Source organism: Chiloscyllium plagiosum, unplaced genomic scaffold (genome assembly GCF_037043375.1).
Source record: "Chiloscyllium plagiosum isolate Xiang-an unplaced genomic scaffold, Cpla_swu_hap1 HiC_scaffold_19, whole genome shotgun sequence".
NCBI lineage: Eukaryota > Metazoa > Chordata > Chondrichthyes > Orectolobiformes > Hemiscylliidae > Chiloscyllium > Chiloscyllium plagiosum.
This window is the reverse complement of record NW_028270157.1, coordinates 17,078,527-17,098,209: the sequence shown is the minus strand read 5'-3', so window position 1 is coordinate 17,098,209 and position 19,683 is coordinate 17,078,527. Positions and strand designations below refer to the sequence as shown.

General features: G+C 40.7%; 1 long non-coding RNA gene across 1 annotated transcript in view; it reads right to left on the bottom strand.

Annotated features, from left to right (window-relative positions):
• Window positions 1-4,682: 4,682 nt before the first annotated feature.
• LOC148146723 (uncharacterized) overlaps window positions 4,683-19,683 on the bottom strand; it is a 93,955-nt gene continuing 78,954 nt past the window's right edge. The window contains exons 3-4 of the long non-coding RNA XR_015760382.1: window positions 13,017-13,240; window positions 4,683-5,293 (exon numbers count right to left, since the gene is read on the bottom strand). This is a non-coding gene — a long non-coding RNA (uncharacterized LOC148146723). The remainder of the gene's footprint in view (window positions 5,294-13,016; window positions 13,241-19,683) is intronic.

The following is a 19,683-nucleotide window of genomic DNA, read 5'->3' as shown; positions in this document are numbered from 1 at the left end:
ATCAGGTCTTAGGAAGGAAAGATTTGTGCTCTGCTGGTCAAATATGAGCAACAAGATCAAGGACCACATAAGAAAGTACAGTGCCTGTAATGAGTACAGTGCTAAGCAAGTTGAAGAGCCACTGATGACACATGACATCCAGACAGACTATAGATGAAACTGGCAGGAACTGAACAATGAGCATAATGTCAGCTGTTGGAGGGGATTCTGAGAAATAGGATCTACAAGCATTTGCAAAGGAAGGGCTGATTAGTGGTAGCACGGCTTTGTGCTTGGGAAATTGTTTTTCAAGAGGTGACCAAGAAGATAGATGAAGCAGAGCAGTAGACATTGTCTACATGGTCATTAGCAAGGCCTTTGACAAGGTTCGTCACGGTAAGGTTAGATCACATGGGATCCAGGAAGAGCTCGCCAATTGGGTACAAAATTGGCTTGACAATAGGAGGCAGAGAGTGGTGATAGAGGTCTGTGACCAAGGATTAGTGCTGGGTCCGCTGTTGTTCATAATTTATATAAATGATTTGGATGAGGATACAAGAGGCATGATGAGTAGGTTTGCAGGTGACACCAAAATTGGTGGTATAAAGGACAGTGAAGCAGGTTATCTAAGTGTACAATGAGATCTTGGTCAACTAGGCCATTGGACAGAGTAATTGCTGATGGAGTTTAATCAGGTAAATGTGAAGGCAGGATTTACACAGTTAACGGTAAAGCCCTGGTGAATATTGTCTAGCAGGGAGACCTAGGGGTGCAGGTATATGGTTCCTTGAAAGTGGCATCACTGGTAGACAGAGTGGTGAATAAGACATTAGGCATGTTTGCCTTCACTGATCAGAATACTGAGTTTAAGAGTTGGGATGTCATGTCACAGCTATACAAGATATTGGTAAAGCCATGTTTGGAGTACTGTGTACAAGTGTGATCATTCTACTACAGGAAAAATATTATTAAACTGAAAATTGTGCAAAAAAAGATTTACAAGGATGTTCTCAAAACTGGAAGGTTTGAGTTATAAGGAGAGGCGAGACAGGGTGTTTTATTAACCTAGAGTGTAAGGAGGTTGAAGGGTGACCTTATCAGGTTTATAATCAGGTTGATGTCACAAGGAATTAAGGGCTATGGGGAGAATGCGGGTAAGTGGAGTTGAAATGCCCATCAGCCATGATTGAATGGCGGAGTGGACTCGATGGGCCGAATGGCCTTACTTCCGCTCCTATGTCTTATGGTCTTATGGTCTTATAAAATCATGAGGAATATGGATAAGGTGAATATCTAAGATCTCTTCCCTAGAGTGTGGTGCATGTATGGAATGAGCTGCCAGAGGAAGTAGTGGAGTGGGTACAATTACAACATTTAAAGACATTTGGACAGGTACATGGATAGGAAATGTTTAGAGGGATATAGACCAAATGCAGGCAAATGGGACTAGTTCAGTTTAGGAAACCTGGTTGGAATGGATGAGCAAGACTGAGGGGCCTGTTTCCATGCTGTATAACTCTATGACTATGTTGTCAGTCTAACCTTTCTGATGACTGGGAGGTGGACCAGTTGACTTCAGTGACTGCGGCTGAGATTATCAAATGAAAGGATCATCTCACTTCAGATATTACAGCACTTCTGACAGTGTAATGTGTGACCATGGGCTTCGGTTAATGAATGAAGAATTCAGCTGCTTCATAAATGTCTGGGAAATTCAACACCATCTGTTATCTCCACAATATCCCCAGTCCAATGGAAAGGCTGAGGTGGCAGTGAAAATCAGCAATGTAATCATGAAGAAATCAAGCAAATCCAGAACAGTGAGTGGAGAACCACACTTATTGAAGGCAGGGAGAGTAGTCCAGTATAAAGACGAATACCACAATGCACTCAAACTAAGAGCAAAACAGTTCCTGAAGCCAGAAATAGTAACCGATATTAATGACAAAAACAAATTTAAATGACAGAAAGCCAAATTTCATTTTGCTAAATTTCATTTTGACAAAATTGCCAAACCGTTGCTAGAGTTTACCATTGGAGAGCCAGTCAGGGTACAAACCTTCAACACTCTCATCTCACAGCACCAGGAACTTGGGTTCGATTCCAGCCTCGGGCAACTGTCTGTGTGGAGTTTGCACAATTTCCCTGTGTCTGCGTGGGTTTCCTCCGGGTGCTCCAGTTTCCTCCCACAGTCCAAAGATGTGCAGGTTAGGTGAATTGGGCATGTTAAATTGCCCATAGAATTAGGTGCGTTAGTCGGGGGTAAATATGGGGAATGGGTCTCGGTGGGTTACTCTTCAAAGGGTTGGTGTGGACCAGTTGGGCTGAAGGGCCTGTTTCCACACTGTAGGAAACCTAATCTAATCTTATCACAACAAAAATCAGTTCAAATCACAACTTTGAATGTGCATACAACAGTTGTTATATCGATCATACATGGTGGAAGTGAATGAGTAGGTGTACAATCACAATTGCAGGCATATTTGTACAACTGGAGAAGGTGTTTCTTCGCTGCAAGCAGCTGTCAGGAAGAGGTCAACTCAATATTTTCACAGTCAAGCATTCGACCCAGAAGTCCACAGCAACCCAACAACTGAAATGGAACAACAGTTGCCATGCAATAACAAATGACATGAGGCTGAAATACCTTTGGAAAGGACCGTCACCCAGATGAACAGCCAACAACAACATGTGTGCATGCCAGTAAGATATCAATGTAATTTAATCACTATGTATGCAATGCATATGCAGAGACTTATACAAATAACAAACAGTTAATGCATAAAACAACCACTGTATATTGGGTAACTTGGGTAATTCAAGATTGATATGATCATGCATGCATTTTCTGCATGAAAAGGGGGATTTGAATTGAAATTGCAGTTGAGTGGAAATGTGCTTCCTGGTCTCCATAGTCATGTGACATTTACCTTGAGGCATACACACATTCCCCACCCAAATGGTACTTCAAATAAACACTGGCCTGACCAGATGGTTACTCTATGAACAAAGAATGGGGATCAATTTTCTTTAAAGTTACTATTTTCTCATGTATATAAAAGGGCAGAATCTTCTGAGTTTGGCAGGCTGCCTGAAATAACATTAAGACAGCTGTGCTGATTTGTGGAGCAAGTCCCACCATGTCTCCCAGCCATCAGGCACCTAGAAGGACACTATGTCAGGAATCAAGTCTCTCCCAACAGGAAGTGGCAGCCAATCAGAGGCCAGCAGGTTTCCCACTTGGCAGTGCCAAATAGGTGGCGATGGCTACTGCCAGGAGACCAAGGACAATGTCCAAGGAGCTAGGACAAGGGTAAATGATTTTTGGAGGGGGCAGAATGCAAATCATTTGTGGGTGTCATGTGGCCAGTCTGGGGGTGGTCAGAGCCAGGGTGGTCAGTTGGTGATCCTTAGTGGCCATCACCCAGCCATATGTACATCATCTCTATAAGCTACTGAGTGCCTTTGATTGAGCCCCCTTACCCCATCATCTGTGGGTCTATAAAGCAGCCTGCACAGTTTCTCCCTCCAGGAAGACTGGTTGTCAACTGACCCACTTCCAACTGGGTGGAAGTAGTCCTTAATTGGTCATTTCGATGGGGCTCAAATATTATTGGGGAGGGAAGGTTTGGTATGGACCTCTTCACACTGAAGTTAGCCTTACCTCCTTCAGGACCAGAAGATTCTGCCTATGAGGTATAAGAAATGTAAAGTGGCACATCTTACAGGCTGTGCAAACTATATACATATGAAGGCCCTACTTCCAGTTACTACTTGACAAAGCTGGCCTGTTTGGAATGCTTACAGAATGGCTGCACACACTGAAAGATAATCTCTCCGTTCTATATGGAGGTTTGCCTGATTGGGAACAGAAGAGGAGATGGACAGGCCTCTCCCACAGTAGAAGATTTAGTAGGAAATATAGCAGGCCTCCTTTTAGAGATGCTATGCCAATCTCACATTGCAAGCCTCACATTCCTGCCTAAAAGCAGCTGCTTAGGGGGCAGGTGGCAACACTGCATGGGTGTACACTGCATCCATATGGAGTAACTCTGAGCTAGAGAGCAGATGAGATGCAAGATTATTTTAAAGAATAGGACCAAGTGGGGACACTGGTCATGGGGAAGGAATCCTGAGGTTCTTTAACTGTCTATTGAACATTTATTTAAATGTACACAGCCTGCATTAGCTTTATAGTCTCACAGACAAATCTCTCAACACCCAGCACCCACACCACTTGCCTCCACCACAAAGATTAGAATCTTTCACCTAATAACTGTCAAGGAAAATCCTCTTCTGAAGTTATCGTATCAACCAGTTTAAGCTTTTATGATGTCATCTATACACAGAGAGTATCCTGTATTTTATAGAACAGAAAAGCCATGAGGTTATGCTAAAACTTTATAAGTCACTAGCTAGGCCTCATAGAGAGAATGAGAATGACAGGCAAGGGTCAGAGATGGAGACAATCCACAAGTGGGGGTAGGGAGCGTTAAAAAGAGGTTGCTAAGGGTAGCATTGGAAAGAAGGCTGGAGGAATATTTGAGAGGGGCTGGGGATGTTTTGGCGACTATGGTAGGGACTTATGATGTGGGTTTCTCCTCCAGTAGGATATTTTAACTGATGCAGAACTGCTTATGTTATCCCACAAAACGTAAGAAACAAGGCAAGGATAGCGTGTCATTGTAAGTTCCAAAGGACATTTAATGCAGTTGAATTATTTATACAATATTACATTCGCAGGCACATCTGAATGTACCTGCGCTCAGATTAACTTATTTGATTACTGCAAAAGAGAAAGCTTCTTGTAGTGTGTCATGCTTTAAGTTATCTCACTCAAGTATAATGTGAGACACTGACATGTTGACTATGAGATACTGACATAATGACATGAGACATAACCCAAATCCCCCTTTTTCCCAAAGATTAAAGATCCCAACGAGATGGATGTTGTTGTGCATAGGCATGTATTTCAACATAATAATTCTACATGATTGCTGTGTCATACTCTGGTTTGAGCAGAGTTTGGTTCTTTTGCAATGTAGCACCCATGATCAATAAGGATTTCATATGATCTGGACTGGTTGCATACTTTAGAAATCTTTGCTGGTATCAAAGTATTGGTATTTGTTTTTTCCACATTCTGCCAGTGTAGTTTGGTAAATGTTTACTTGCTTGCTTGCTGTGTATCTCTTTCATTCTCCTTTGTCTTTGAAGAGTAATGGTCTGTCTTTTAAAACGGTTAGACAATTCTTTGCTGGGCAATGTTGTTCTCACTTTTCCTCTTAGCATAAATTGTGCTGGAGATGGTAATCTATTGCACGAAAATGCAGGAACGGAATGCAAACATCTTAGAACATAGAACATAGAACACAGAACATTACAGCACAGTACAGGCCCTTTGGCCCTCGATGTTGCGCTGACCTGTCATACCAATTTGAAGCCCATCTAACTTACACTATTCCATGTACGTCCATATGCTTGTCCAATGACGACTTAAATGTACTTAAAGTTGGCGAATCTACTACCGTTGCAGGCAAAGCATTCCATACCCTTACTACTTTCAGAATAAAGAAACTACCTCTGACATCTGTCCTATATCTATCACCCCATAATTTAAAGCTATGCCCCCTCGTGCTCGCTGTCACCATACTTGGAAAAAGGGGTGAGCCAAACTGCTAAATCTCCCACAATCCCATTCCTCCTCATTTTGTACAATAGCCTACTGTGGGGAACCTTATCAAATGCCTTGCTGAAATCCATATACACCACATCAACCGGTTTACTCTCATCTATAAGGTTTGTGAGCCACGACCTACCTTTCACAAAACCGTGCTGACTATTCCTAATCAAATTATTATTTTCTAGATGATTATAAATCCGATCTCTTATAATCTTTTCCAATACTTTACCAACAACTGAATAAGGCTCACTGGTCTGTAATTACCAAGGTTGTCTCTACTCCCCTTCTTGAACAGGGGAACCACATTTGCTATCTTCCAGTCTTCTGGCACTATTCCTGTAGACAATGACGATTTAAAGATCAATGCCAAATGCTCAGCAATCTCCTCCCTGGCTTCCCAGAGGATCCTAGGATAAATCCCATCCGGCCCAGGGGACTTATCTATTTTCACACTCTGCAGGATTTCTAATACCTCTACCTTGTGAACCTCAATCCCACCTAGTCTGGTAGCCTGTATCTCAGTATTCTCCTTGACAACATTTTTCCTGTCCACCCTGTCTAACCCTCTGATTATCTTGTATGTCTCTATTAAGTCACCTCTCAACTTTCTTCTCTCTAACAAAAACAGCCTCAAGTCCCTCAGCCTTTCCTCTTAAGACCTTCCCTCCATACCAGGCAACATCCTAGTAAATCTCCTCTGTACCCTTTCCAAAGCTTCCACATCCTTCTTATAATGCAGTGACCAGAACTGTACACAATACTCCAAGTGCGGCCGCACCAGAGTTTTGTACAGCTGCAGCATAACCTCATGGTTCTGGAACTCGATCCCTCTATTAATAAAAGCTAAAACACTGTATGCCTTCTTAACTTCCATCTCAACCTGGGTGGCAACTTTCAAGGATCTGTGTACATGTACACCGAGATCTCTCTGCTCATCTACACTACCAAGAATCTTACCATTAGCCCAATGCTTTGCATTCCAGTTACTCCGACCAAAGTGAATCACCTCACATTTGTCCGCATTAAACTCTATTTGCCACCTCTAGGCCCAGCTCTGCAGCTTATCTATGTCCCTCTGTAACCTACAACACCCTTCATCACTATCCACAACTCCTTAGTGTTGTTTGCAAATTTACTAAACCACCCTTCTACACCCTCATCCAGGTCATTTATAAAAATGACAAACAGCAGTGGACCCAACACTGACCCTTGCAGTACACCACTAGTAAGTGGACTCCAGGGTGAACATTTCCCATCAACCACCACCCTTCTTCTTTCAGCAAGCCTATTACTGAGCCAAACTGCTATATCTCCCACAATCCCATTCCTCCTCATTTTGTACAATAGCCTACTGTGGGGAATATTATCGAATGCCTTGCTGAAATCCATACACACATCAACTGGTTTACTCTCATCTATAAGGTTTGTGAGGCACGACCTACCTTTCACAAAACCGTGCTGACTATTCCCAATCAAATTATTATTTTCTAGATGATTATAAATCCTATCTCTTAGAATCTTTTCCAATACTTTACCAACAACTGAAGTAAGGCTCACTGGTCTGTAATTACCAGGGTTGTCTCTACTCCCCTTCTTGAATAGGGGAACCATATTTGCTATCCTCCAGTCTTCTGGCACTATTCCTTTAGACAATGACGATTTAAAGATCAATGCCGAAGGCTCAGCAATCTCCTCCCTGGCTTCCCAGAGGATCCTAGGATAAATCCCACCTGGCCCAGGGGACTTATCTATTTTCCACTCTGCAGGATTTCTAATACCTCTTCCTTGTGAACCTCAATCCCACCCCCAGTCTAGTAGCCTGTATCTCAGTATTCTTGACAATATTGTCATTTTCTAGAGTGAATACTGTCGAAAAATATTCATTTAGTGCTACCCCTATCTCCTCTGACTCCACGCACAACTTCCCACTACTATCCTTGATTGGCCCTAATCTTACTCTCATCATTCTTTTATTCCTTAAATACCTATAGAAAGCCTCAGGGTTTACCCTGATCCTATCCGCCAACAACTTTTCATGTCTCCTCCTGGCTCTTCTGAGCTCTCCCTTTAGGTCTTTCCTGGCTACCTTGTAACCCTCAAGCGCCCTAACTGAGCCTTCACATCTCATCCCAACATAAACCTTCTTCTTCCTCTTGACCAGAGATTCCACTCCCTTCGTAAACCACAGCTCCCACGCTCTACAGCTTCCTCCCTGCCTGACAGGTACATACTCATCTAGGACACACACAGTAACTTTTCCTTGAATAAGCTCCACTTTTCTAATGTGCCCACCCCCTGCAGTTTCCTTCCCCGTCCTATGCTTCCTAAATTTTGCCTAATCACAGCGTAATTGCCTTTCCCCCAGCTGTAACTCTTGCCCAGTAGAATACACCTATCCCTTTCTATCTCTAAAGTAAACATAACAGAAGTATGATCGCTATCACCAAAGTACTCACCTACTTCCAAGTCTAACACCTGGCCTGGCTCATTACCCAGTACTAAATCTAATGTGGCTTCGCCCCTTGTTGGCCTGTCTACATACTGAGTCAGGAAGCCCTCCTGCACACACTGGACAAAAACTGACCCATCTATAGTGCTCGTACTATAGTGTTCCCAGTCAATATTTGAAAGTTGAAGTCCCCCATGACAACTACCCTCTCTTTCTCACTCCTAGCGAGAATCATCTTTGCTATCCTTTCCTCTACATCTCTTGTTTTGTTCTTGACATGAAGCATAGGAGGCTGAGAGACGATCTGATAGAAGTTTATAAAATATTGAGAGGTATGAATAGAGTTAATGGTAGTTGTCTTTTCTCTCAGATAGGGGATTTCAAGACAAGGGGGCATATTTTTAAGGTGAGAAGAGAGAGATTTAAAAGAGACATAAGAGGCAATTTTTTTTACACAGAGGGTGGTTCGTGTGTGGAATAAACTTCCTGAGAAAGTGGAGGATGCAGATACAATTACAATGTTTAAAAGACATTTGGATAACCACATGAATAGAAAAGGTTTGGTGGGATATGGACCAAGCGCAGGCAGGTGGGACTAGTTTAGTTTGGGATTATGTTTGGCATGGACTGGTTGGACCGAAGGGTCTATTTCTGTGCTGTACGTCTCTATGACACGGGACCATTGATTTGATATGGTCTACCAATCGTTTTGTTAGAGAGTGTGAAGCACAGATAGTAGGGTAATGATGTGGTATGGGTCAGTCCCTATTTGATACACATAAATTGAAATGGTTTGTTAGTGCATTGTGGTCCATTTTTAGACATGTTCTATTCCAGGACACTAAAAATTGAAAATAGTAGTCATTGTGTCAATGATGGTCATGCTCCTTGTGTTGTTAAGAAGTCGAACAATTGGAAATTTAAAGAAGTATTCTGTAACAAGGAGCTAAATGCCCTGTGCGGTGAGTAGGTTTGTTGTTATTTCGGACCGAGGAGTGGATGAAACGTGCGGATGTAGAGGCTCCTTCTGTTGCTGGGGGGGGATACATTTAGTGTGCCTCACATGCATTCATGAGTGATTCAATATCTTGATCCACTTCTGCCCAGTACACAGATTCACATGCTATCCACCTTGTGTGCTGAACATCGAAAGTGTCCCTGGTGTAACATGGACATGGTATCTTGGCATTGTGGTTTAGTTATGAGGCCTTGTTTACCCTTGAAAAGAATTTGTGATGTAATCAGTTCATCCCTGTGTGGCCAAAGTTAATGAATCATTGTAGAGATGTCCTTAATACTCTCAGGCCATTCCTGAATAATGATCTTTTGCAACACTTGTAGTTGCTCACATGTGGCAATTGTCTGTTGCAACTGTTTACAACGGCTCTGGCCAAAGTGTAACAGGTCAACCTAGAGAACATTTTCAACTTCATAGTGTAGATCATCAACACTTGGATCAAGAAAACTGCCTCGGTCTTTGTGAGGGGTTGGGTAATCGGCTCAGCGTGTGAAATGTAATCATTCTAGTACCTAACTTATAATTCACTTCAAAGTCAAACTCTTAGAGATTGTTGACTGATTTGACTGTGTTACATGTGGTCTGTAGTGGGCGCAGTTTGAATCTCATGAATTGTGACTATATTAAAACTGTGCCTGCTGGCTGTCAGTCCATTAATATCTACAGGAAGAGGATATTGAGAAGCTAAGATGAGATTGTGTACTGGCACTGCAGTGTGATTCACCAATGCATAGAATTGGTAATTTGTTATACGCTCTTGTAGTCTGTACCATGGAGTGCCAATGGCTATGGTATATGTCTTTCAGGATGGTACTATGTTGCCACTAGCTCCTGTGTCAATTATAGCTCTTAGGGTATGTGGTCTTGCCTTTTCAGGGCATATGATATGAATTGAATTGAACTGAATTAAATTGAATTGAATGAACTGATATTAATGGTTGTAAAAGCTTCTGATCACATTATACTGTATTAAGCGAGGTTGACAAAATGGAAAGTTTGGTCATCCTTTGACATTTGCCTTTTACTCGGTTGACTCTTAAGTTTGCTGGCATGTTTATGATTGTGCACTATCTTAACGTTTCCCTTGCTGTCAGTGTTGTGGAGTTGTATCTGTTCTGGGACCTGGCTTGCCCTTTATAACTAGATTTCCTGTGCATGAGTTGCCAATGTCCTTTAATGCCCCATTCATTACAGACATCGAGAAAAAACTGGCCAGTGCAAGAAACTTGATCTCTAAATTTTGTATTGCTGGTGCACTTCACTGACTGTGACAATTGTGTTGGCTGCACCTAAGGAACGTTATTGTTGTTGCCTTAGTCACTATGGCTTCATCCTCAAGTGATATGCCAATGGTATGGCCCTTTGTTTTGCTTGAACCATCCTTCCAGAAGTTATCCTTGAGTGAGCGAAGCATGGACCTCGAGCATTTGTAAAACTGGAGCCGTAGAGGCAGTGGCTGGAGCCCAACATGAGCCCGGATGGTGGCAGTAGAGAGCAGTGGCCGGGGTGAAGTTTAACAGCAGCAGCCATCAGCTTTCTAATTTATTTCTTTATTTCTCCATTTCTGTAACAAAGTGCATAGATAGTTTGTACTGAAGATGGCGTCTTGTGTGGTCTTTGTACACTTTTCACTGTACTCTTGAATTCTGTACTTGAGTCCATATGGCAAGAAAACCGAAATCTAAATCTAAATATCAGGTTTCCAGTGATCCCAAGTAAGGTGGTGCTCATAAGATCTTCATACTTTCAGGTCACATGCTGTAATATAGTGCTGATAACATGAGCAGGTGTCTTAATGGAACATGTATAACAGCTTCTACACCACCGTCTGTCTGGGTTGGTTTGTCCCAAACCTTTTAGTGTTTCAACTGGTGTAATATGAGTCTGAAAATGTGTTGCTGGAAAAGCGCAGCATCCAAGGAACAGGAGAATCGACGTTTCGGGCATAAGCCCAATATAAGTCTGCTCCACTTTAACAGTAATCTCCATGGTATGCATAGTACAGTCGTTCCAACTCTGTATCTTCTTTCTCAGTCTCTTTTTTAAACTATTCTCTTCATGTCTTGATTATAACATCAGTTGCATCACTTACATTAACCTCTTACTCTTCAGAGCTGGGGTAATGAAGAGAGGACAGTGCTGAATCGCACTTGGGAGACTTTGCAGGATAGAAAATAAATGAAAGGAGCAACACTGAGAGAGGGCAGAAGTGTTCTGTAAGGATAGGGATTGGCTGGGAGGGCCAAAATCAATTCCAGGGAGAAATCCATGGGAGGGGTAATTGATTGGGGAGGAATTAAAATATCCGGGAAGGATTTGATGGGGGGGAAGGGTAGCTGGGATCATAAAATTCTCTTCCTGCATTAGCGGTAAAGATTGGGTCATTGAGTGTGTTCAAGATAGATTCTTAATCAACAAGGAAATCAATAAGTTTGAGGGACAGAAATGAAAATGGAGATGAGACCGATCAAATCAGCCATGATCTTATTGATTAATGGAGCAGGCTTGAAGGGCTGAATGGCCTCTATCTGCCATTCAAGTGTTCCTGCAATGAATGTTTTAATAATGCTGTAAGTGAATTGCCAGTTTGTTACAGATGTTGATGAATTATTGATAGATACAATGGTCTTTATGGAGTTTTCCTGGTTCCTATTTAGGTTAAAGGGTCAGTTTACTCTGCCTTGTGCATGTGACCATTGAATCAAGGGTTCCCAGGAGACTGTAGATCCTAGTATTAAACCAGAGTCATGCATGAAAAAGGTCCACATGCCCCAGGATAGAACCTTTGGACCTGTGATGGGATTCCTGTTTGGAAACAACGTTTAAATCATTTTTCCTTCTGCACTACCCTGGCCTCGCTTTGTAAATACAGAAGAATTCAGTTTCCCTGATGGAAAGCAGCAATGTAAACTTTACACAAAATCTGCTGAGTCAGGCTAACCCGAGACAGCTAAATCTGAACAATGGCCTCTTCACAAAACGCTGTGATAATGAGACCATACAGTGTGCTGTTTATCTGCACCTAGGAATGTCATAAGCAATTTGAAAGAGAGCCCACTATCTTGTGCCTGGAACCATCGTCTGATCTCACACAGTTGGGACAACAGCATTTCATTAGCTACAATCTTACAGCAGTTCATAAAAAGAGCCTCAGTCAATTTATTCTGAAGGCAAGTAAAATAGTGTACTCGTTTAAATCCTTTCAAGAAGATTTTTGAACTAATTTGTTTTCGTTAAGAACAGAGAATCATGCGCAATTGTTTTGAAGCATTCAATAATATGTGGTCAATTAATTAAAGTTATTACAGTTTTGAAAACCTACTAAAATGCATACTCTCAAGAACAAGTGAAGAAATGGTAATTATAATTTGTACTTCAACACAAAACACTTCACATTGATCCAATGACTTTTATGTCTGGTAGACAGCACATTACAGCAAATGCAGACAGTTTGAAGTGTTGTGATTTGTAACGTAGAAACTAAGGGATAATTCTTTTGTAAAAGCTCTTCAGTATAGCCTTGTATAAATAGTGCAGCGAGAAATGTCTCAATGTTAAGCATGCAACGTTCTATTTCCTAAAACAGGTAGCTTAAGAAGATGCAAACTTTCAACACAAACTAAAACACAAACAAAAATACCACTAGAAATCTGAAATAAAAATATAAAATACTGGAAATATTCAGCAACAACAATGGAGAACCAGAATACAGGGGTGAAATTTAACTGAGCTTGCTGCAGTTGGTATAATAGAAAGTGAGGGTACGTAAGAGAGTCAAGTGGAAGAGCATTTTTTGGATTCCTGTTAAACTGGGGACTAGAACAGCGCAACAGAGATATCCTGCCCACTATCACCGGGATGTTAATCAGACTCTGTTACGATCAGACCTGAGCAAGATTCTCCAAATTATTCAGGTTCCAGACTGATATTCCAAATCTTCAAGCTCCCCATTGAGGAGATGGGGGAGGATAGGGGGAAATGAATTGACTTCCCTTCAGCTATCACACCTTAGACAGCAGTCCCAACCGAGTTAGTTTAAAAATTAATATACCATCGATGGTGGAAATCTGAAAATTAAAAAAAAACACAAAGATGGCAGGTCTGGCAGCACCTGTGGAGAGAAAAAAAAGTTAATGTTTTGGGGCTGAAATAACTCCAATGGAGGCTTGTATCCCATCACCAAGTCACCCATTATTTACATGCACACAAAACATGGACTCTGACCAGCTAGCTAAGAGCTAGTCCATAGAGTGAAGAGACTCTCTGCAACGCTTGTTTATATCTGTCAGCCAGGACTCCCTCATTAGCCCAGGTTAACAGCCCCATTCAGGGAACTTATAGTCAATATGATCCACCTGACCAACCTCGATCCAATCACTGGACAAGACAAAATCTCTGCTTTAGAATTCTTCCAGTGAAGAGTTTTTGGACTTGAAACATTATCTCTGCTTCTCTCTCCATGAATACTGCCAGATCTGCTGAGTTTTCCAGCATATTCTGTTTTTATTGTAGTATAACAAAGATCTATTCTTTGTGAATGCCTTTCTTCCAGATCTAATACTTTTATGTTTTAAAAGGAGTCAGTTTAGCCAGGCTTTTGTGAGCTAATAAATGAGTGAGTTTATAAATTACTAAGTATGCAAAGAAAAAATAATCCAACAAACGCACAAATTATGAATAGGAAATGAGTCCCAAAACAAAAGACAAAGGTTAAACGTTACATGGATCAGTATATCTGGCTGGTTCATGAAGCATGGGGTGTTGACTGTTGAGCTGTTGCTTTTGGAAATCAGTCTGTGATTCAAGACAGATTTCATCATCCTCACTCCTGCTTGGTCTTTCAGATTAAATGTTAAATTGAGATCCTGTTTAAAAAAAATCATGGAATTGCTGAAGCATTAAACCCAGGTATCCTAGTCAATATTCATCCCTTACTTAACATCATAACAACCTGATCGCTGAGCCATTATCACATTGCTGTTTATGGGAGTTGCTGCAGCATTTTCTACATTACAGCAATGATTATGTTTCAAAAATGATTACATGACTGAAAACATTCTAGGACATCCTGAAAGGTGTTTTATAAATGAAAACTCCTGCTTTCTTTCTAGTTGGAATCACTTATTAAAGAGTGACCCTTATCCTGTACAAACGGCTTAGATTAATGCACACAGGATACCTGTTCTAATATCGTTTCACTAGGTTTGGTGTCAAATTTTATCACATAGCATTCCAATGAAATGCCTCAAGCACTTTTGCAACATCAAAGCCTCTGTGCAAATGTAAGTTGTGTTTCTGTATGCAAAATTCTTAGTCAAGCTTTCAAAATTCTACAAGTGAAGTTCGTGCTGTGTAATGGAGCTGGTGTGAAGCTGGTCTTGTTTATTTCCTGTTGTGTTCAGTCCTGTATCATAGGAATGATGGATATAGTGGCATGATTAAGCCATTCACCCAATTGAGTCAGCTTCACCAATCAAATAGATGGTGGCTGATGTCTCTGTCTATACTATTTTCTCCACTATCTGCATATCCTTTTAAGTCATTAGGCTCCATTAAAATCTGTCATAAATATGGCTCAATGATTGAGCCTCTGTAAGCCTCTGGGATAGATAATTTGAAAGATTTACCTTGTCTGAGTTTAGGAATTCATCCTCATCTCAGTCTAAAATGACCTATTCTTTGTTTTGTCTCTTATGTGGTTTGATTTAAATGCCACTTCATAATCCTTGATGAATGCATATATCATTGGGACTTTGGGAAAATTATTGATCAACATAGTGCAAGATAGCAACATTGTTGTGTTCTTCTGAAACAATGTATATTAAATGCTCTCTCCATGTATCCTCCATTACTCATCCTCCATCAACCTCACCGGCTCAGAAAGAAGTGTGTAATCCAGGAATTCAAAACTCTGTCGGGGAGGAGGGTGCTGAGGCAATTTATCTGAATAGTACCAGGGATGAGGGACTTGAGTTGTATAGAGGGGTCTGGGGATTCTGGAGTTTTTCTTCTCAGAGTAGAAAAGATTAAGAGGAGATTTGATACAGTTGTTCAAACACATGGAGGGTTTTGATGGTTTCCATTGACATCAGGTTCAATAAACAAATTTAAGATTATTGCCACAATTGCTGTTTTTGCATATGGCTAGTTGTTATTGATGTAAGTTTGCCTCTAGCAGTGTTTTCTTTCTGATGTGGCAATGTTTACATGTTCCTTAATAACAAGAAAACTGGGCATGGAAATTATGTTATTGAAGAATCTAACAGACATTTATTCCAGCTAATTATTATGTAGAAATATTACATTCCCAGATAAATAAGTGTCTGGCTAACATTAAGCTGTAAGAATACAAAAGAGAGCAGCAAGCTTCCAGTAACATGTCATGCTTCGAATGGTCCAAGTCAAGATGGAGTCCTTTATACCTTCAGGTCACATCTTGTGATACAGTGATGGTATAATTAGCCTGTCTCTTAAAGCTTTACTGACATCCTGACTATGAGACATAAAACAACGGTTATTATCAGGAATTACTAACTGAAAGAGCATTGGAAGTGATTCAAGGCTAATGTTTGAAAGAGAATTGGCTAAATTATTTGCAAGGGGAAATAATTTTAAGAGCTAAGGGGAAAGAATAGCTAAGAGCATAGCTAACTGGATAGTTCTTTCAAAGGACTAGCACAGACATTATGAGCTGAATGTCCTCCTTTTACATTGTGTGGTTCTTTGATTTATGCACATTTATGAGACTGTGAACTCATGAAATCTGACAAGATATTCACTCCTACATCAGAGAGGTTGTAATTTTCCATGAACATGACTGGTCTCAACTGGGCAGAGACCTGTTCTCACTCGTTCACTGACCAACAGGCATGGAAGCAAGTCCCACATGGAACACAGCTCCTATTCACAGTGTGGGTGTTGTACAAAAAAAAAACCAGTTCATAACGTGGGCTACTCAAAACCAGATTAAACCTAGAATTAGCTTGACATGCCTACGAGCTTTTTCAAGCCTTTATACAGAACGTAAATATTGTATCTGAAAACATATTTGGTTCCATAAACATTTTAAAGTTGAAACTCCCAGTTCCATAAATATTTGTCTGAATTTTACCCATACCTGTGCCTGCCCTTCATCATCGGCAATGCCGGCTAAATTATCTCCAGCTGTGAAAGCACGTCAGCGCAAGGATGAGAATTTGGGATTAATTGTTATTGTTATGGCTGAGTTGGCTTAAAAATTAACAAGAGCAAAACAGTTAACGTGCTGGGTCACAGACTGACCTCGTTACCAAAATAAACCTTCACACTTGGTTTAAACAAAGTGTCTCTAAAGTCTAACTAGGCTTGTAGGAGCCATTTTAAATTCAAGTAATTGTATGGTTTTGTGCAAAATCATAAATCTTTACAAAACGTTTTGGTTTGCAATTAAATTTGGTTTAAAAAAATTGCATTTTCATGTAAACATTGTCCATTTCGCTTCCAAGCCATAATATCTAAACCCCTGAAGAAAGGTCAACTCGTCAATAGACCTGCAGAGTTTATAGCGGACTAGCAAATGCTCATGGCCTATTCTTAGGGTCTTGTGGTCTGTTTTCAAAAATCCAGGGCCATATTCTTGGCATTCTTAGTGAATTTTCATAGCCTTACCTGCCCATTAAAAACCCGAGTACGCAATGGGACAGAGGGTTCTGTGTACTATGGTACCCATATGGGCTCAAGGTGAGAGTAGTGCTGGAAAAACACAGCAGGACAGTCTGCTGTGAAGGAATTCCTGATGAAGGGCTTTTGCCCAAAATATCGATTTTCCTGCTCCTCGGATGCTGCCTGACCTGCTGTGCTTTTCCAGCACTACTCTAATCTTGACTCTAATCTCCAGCATCTGCAGTGCCCACTTTTGCCTATTCACATGGGCTAACATGGGTTTGAACATTAGCATGCTATGAAAGTCACAAAGAATTATGCCCTTGTCACCCCTATATCACAAGTAAAAAAATTCTTTCACTCTGAGTGTTAGCAGCCAGCTAGCTAGCAAATCAGACAAAAGAAAAAGGACAACAAAAGGAGTCACTCTCACCACTAGCAATGGCCTAATTATTGCTGTAGACTTAATCCAGAAACCCAGGTAATATTCTGGTTACCGGATTCAAATCCCATGATGGCAGATGGTGGAATTTGAATTCAATCAAGAATCTGGAATGAAGGGTCTAATGATGACCGTGAAACAAATTGTCAATTGTCAGAAAAATCAATCTGGTTCATTCAGATTGCCCTTCAGAGAAGGAAATCTGCCATCCTTACCTATTCTGGCCTACATCTGACTTCAGACCCATAGCAATGTGTTGACTCTTAACTGGCAACTGGGCAATTAGGGATGGGCAATATATGTTGGCCTAGTTCATGATATCCATATCTCATGAGTGAATTAAAAAAACACCCGAAATTGGGGACTGTCATCTGGAATCTGGCTATAACACAGAGGAGAGATATGTCCCCACTCTGCTTTTGTGGCAATTTCTATTGCTATCTTATGTAGTCTCTATATAATAACATCCTTAAACAATAAGGTATTGTTGTTTACCATAGCGGAAAGCTAGTGTTATTTAAATATTTATGGAAACAGATCCATTTTCAATCTACCAAAGATCTTTCAATTACTTCATGTCATAAAAGTGGGCCTTTACTTCCTCGCAGGGAGAAGCGATAAATCTGGAACAGTGAAAAAGAAATTATTCAGACTCATTGAAGTTTCTAGTTTGAGTCTGTTAAAACAATGCCACCCTAAGGCAAAAAAGAACAACTAAACTGCCCTCTGTCATCAAACTCCATTGTCTTCTGCTTCTAGCAGAGTACCTAAAAATACTCTACCACATGTAACATATGTTGTGAGACATACTCATGTACAAACATAAATATAAACAGACACTCACGTGGACAAAGACAAAAAGAGCACAGAGAGGCACAGGCAGATGCTCTGCTGCCAGAGATTCAGACATTGCTAAAAGGAGGAAAGAAATTGATATTTTTCAGCTTGCATTCATCAAAACTAGGATACAGGAAACAGACTTGACAATATTTTATACAGCATGAGAAGGGGGTGCTGCTTAGTTGGGCCATCATAGGTATGGAGTTGTAGCAAGAACAATTAACTATTAATCTTGATTTTCAGACCAGGCAGGTAGATTCTGATTGAATAGGGTGTTGACAGGGAAATACAGCAGCAATTGACTGGCTCCTAAACCTTTTTTTCTGAAGAAGTTGCAGTGTATGTACAAACTCCCCTGCTTACATAAAGAAGAGTCCTGTTCATGTACACAGCAGAAGTTACACATATAAATACACAAAGCACTGTTGTACTTAGGTGAAAGGAATTTGTTCATACAAAAGGGGGTCATGGAGGCAGCCAATCTTTGCTTCATCCCTATGGCAATGACCTGTTCAAAAAGATTCTATCTGTCTGATCTGAGAAGTAAGATTGACAGTTAACTGTTGGCCCATCTCCATACCAACAATGGCCCAAATAATCAGTGCTCTCTTACACCATATAAAGTAGAGTCCTTTTTAGCAAGTCTGTTTTTTTGCCTTCTGCTTCTGATGACTGCAAGATGAAAACAATTTCTTGTTTTCTTTTGGCTACATTTAAGTTCTGTCTTCCCAAGCAATTATTTGTCGTTATACCGGAGATGAGACAGTATCTGGAGAATATGATTAGTGGGCTATTACAACAGAATGAGTCAGGATTTGCTTATCTCCTTGCAAGAAAAGTTATGGAACACTTCATTGTCTAAGTCCTTACTTGCACCAAGTCCCATTTACCCATTAGCTTGTTGACCTACATCCAAACTTGATCTGTCAATGCTGATTTTAAAATTCAAATCCTTGTGGTTAATTCCTCTACTGCTTTTCCCCTCACTCTCTGTAATCTCCAGCCATTCAACCTTCAACTCGAATTCTTGTGCATGCTTCACTTCCGTTTTATGCACAATTGCTGGCCTTGACTTCAACTGCCTACACTCTGGAAAACTCTCCCAAATCCTCAAGGACATTCTTTTAAAATTGTCCCTTTTTGACTTTAGCCTTTTGATCAGACTAAAAGTCTACGGTTTTGGCATGTGGTCAGTTTTTAATGGATTATGTCACGGGGAAATCCACTGATTTGTTGTTTTCAGTTTGCAGCTGGACTTGAATGCATCACAGGTTGACTGTCAAGGTGTAAAATTAATTCACATCCACTTTCAAAACCTATACTCTTTAGGTCTGGTAATTTATCAAAGCTTGATCTGGCCTTTAAAATTTAGAATTCTTAAATTTTTAAAAAGAATTAAGCATCTTTTTAATACATGCGTGGGGGAAGGGGTGATATAGTACTAATGTCACTGGTAATCCAGAGACCTAATCTAATGTTCTGGATTTAAATGTCTCCATGGCAGATGATGAGATTTGAAAAGCTATCCTAATGCCTACTATGTAAGGACCATCAACTCTCTTTAGAACCCATCTGGATCATTAATGTCCTTTAGGGAAGAAATCTGCTGGCCTTATCTGATTTGGCCTACA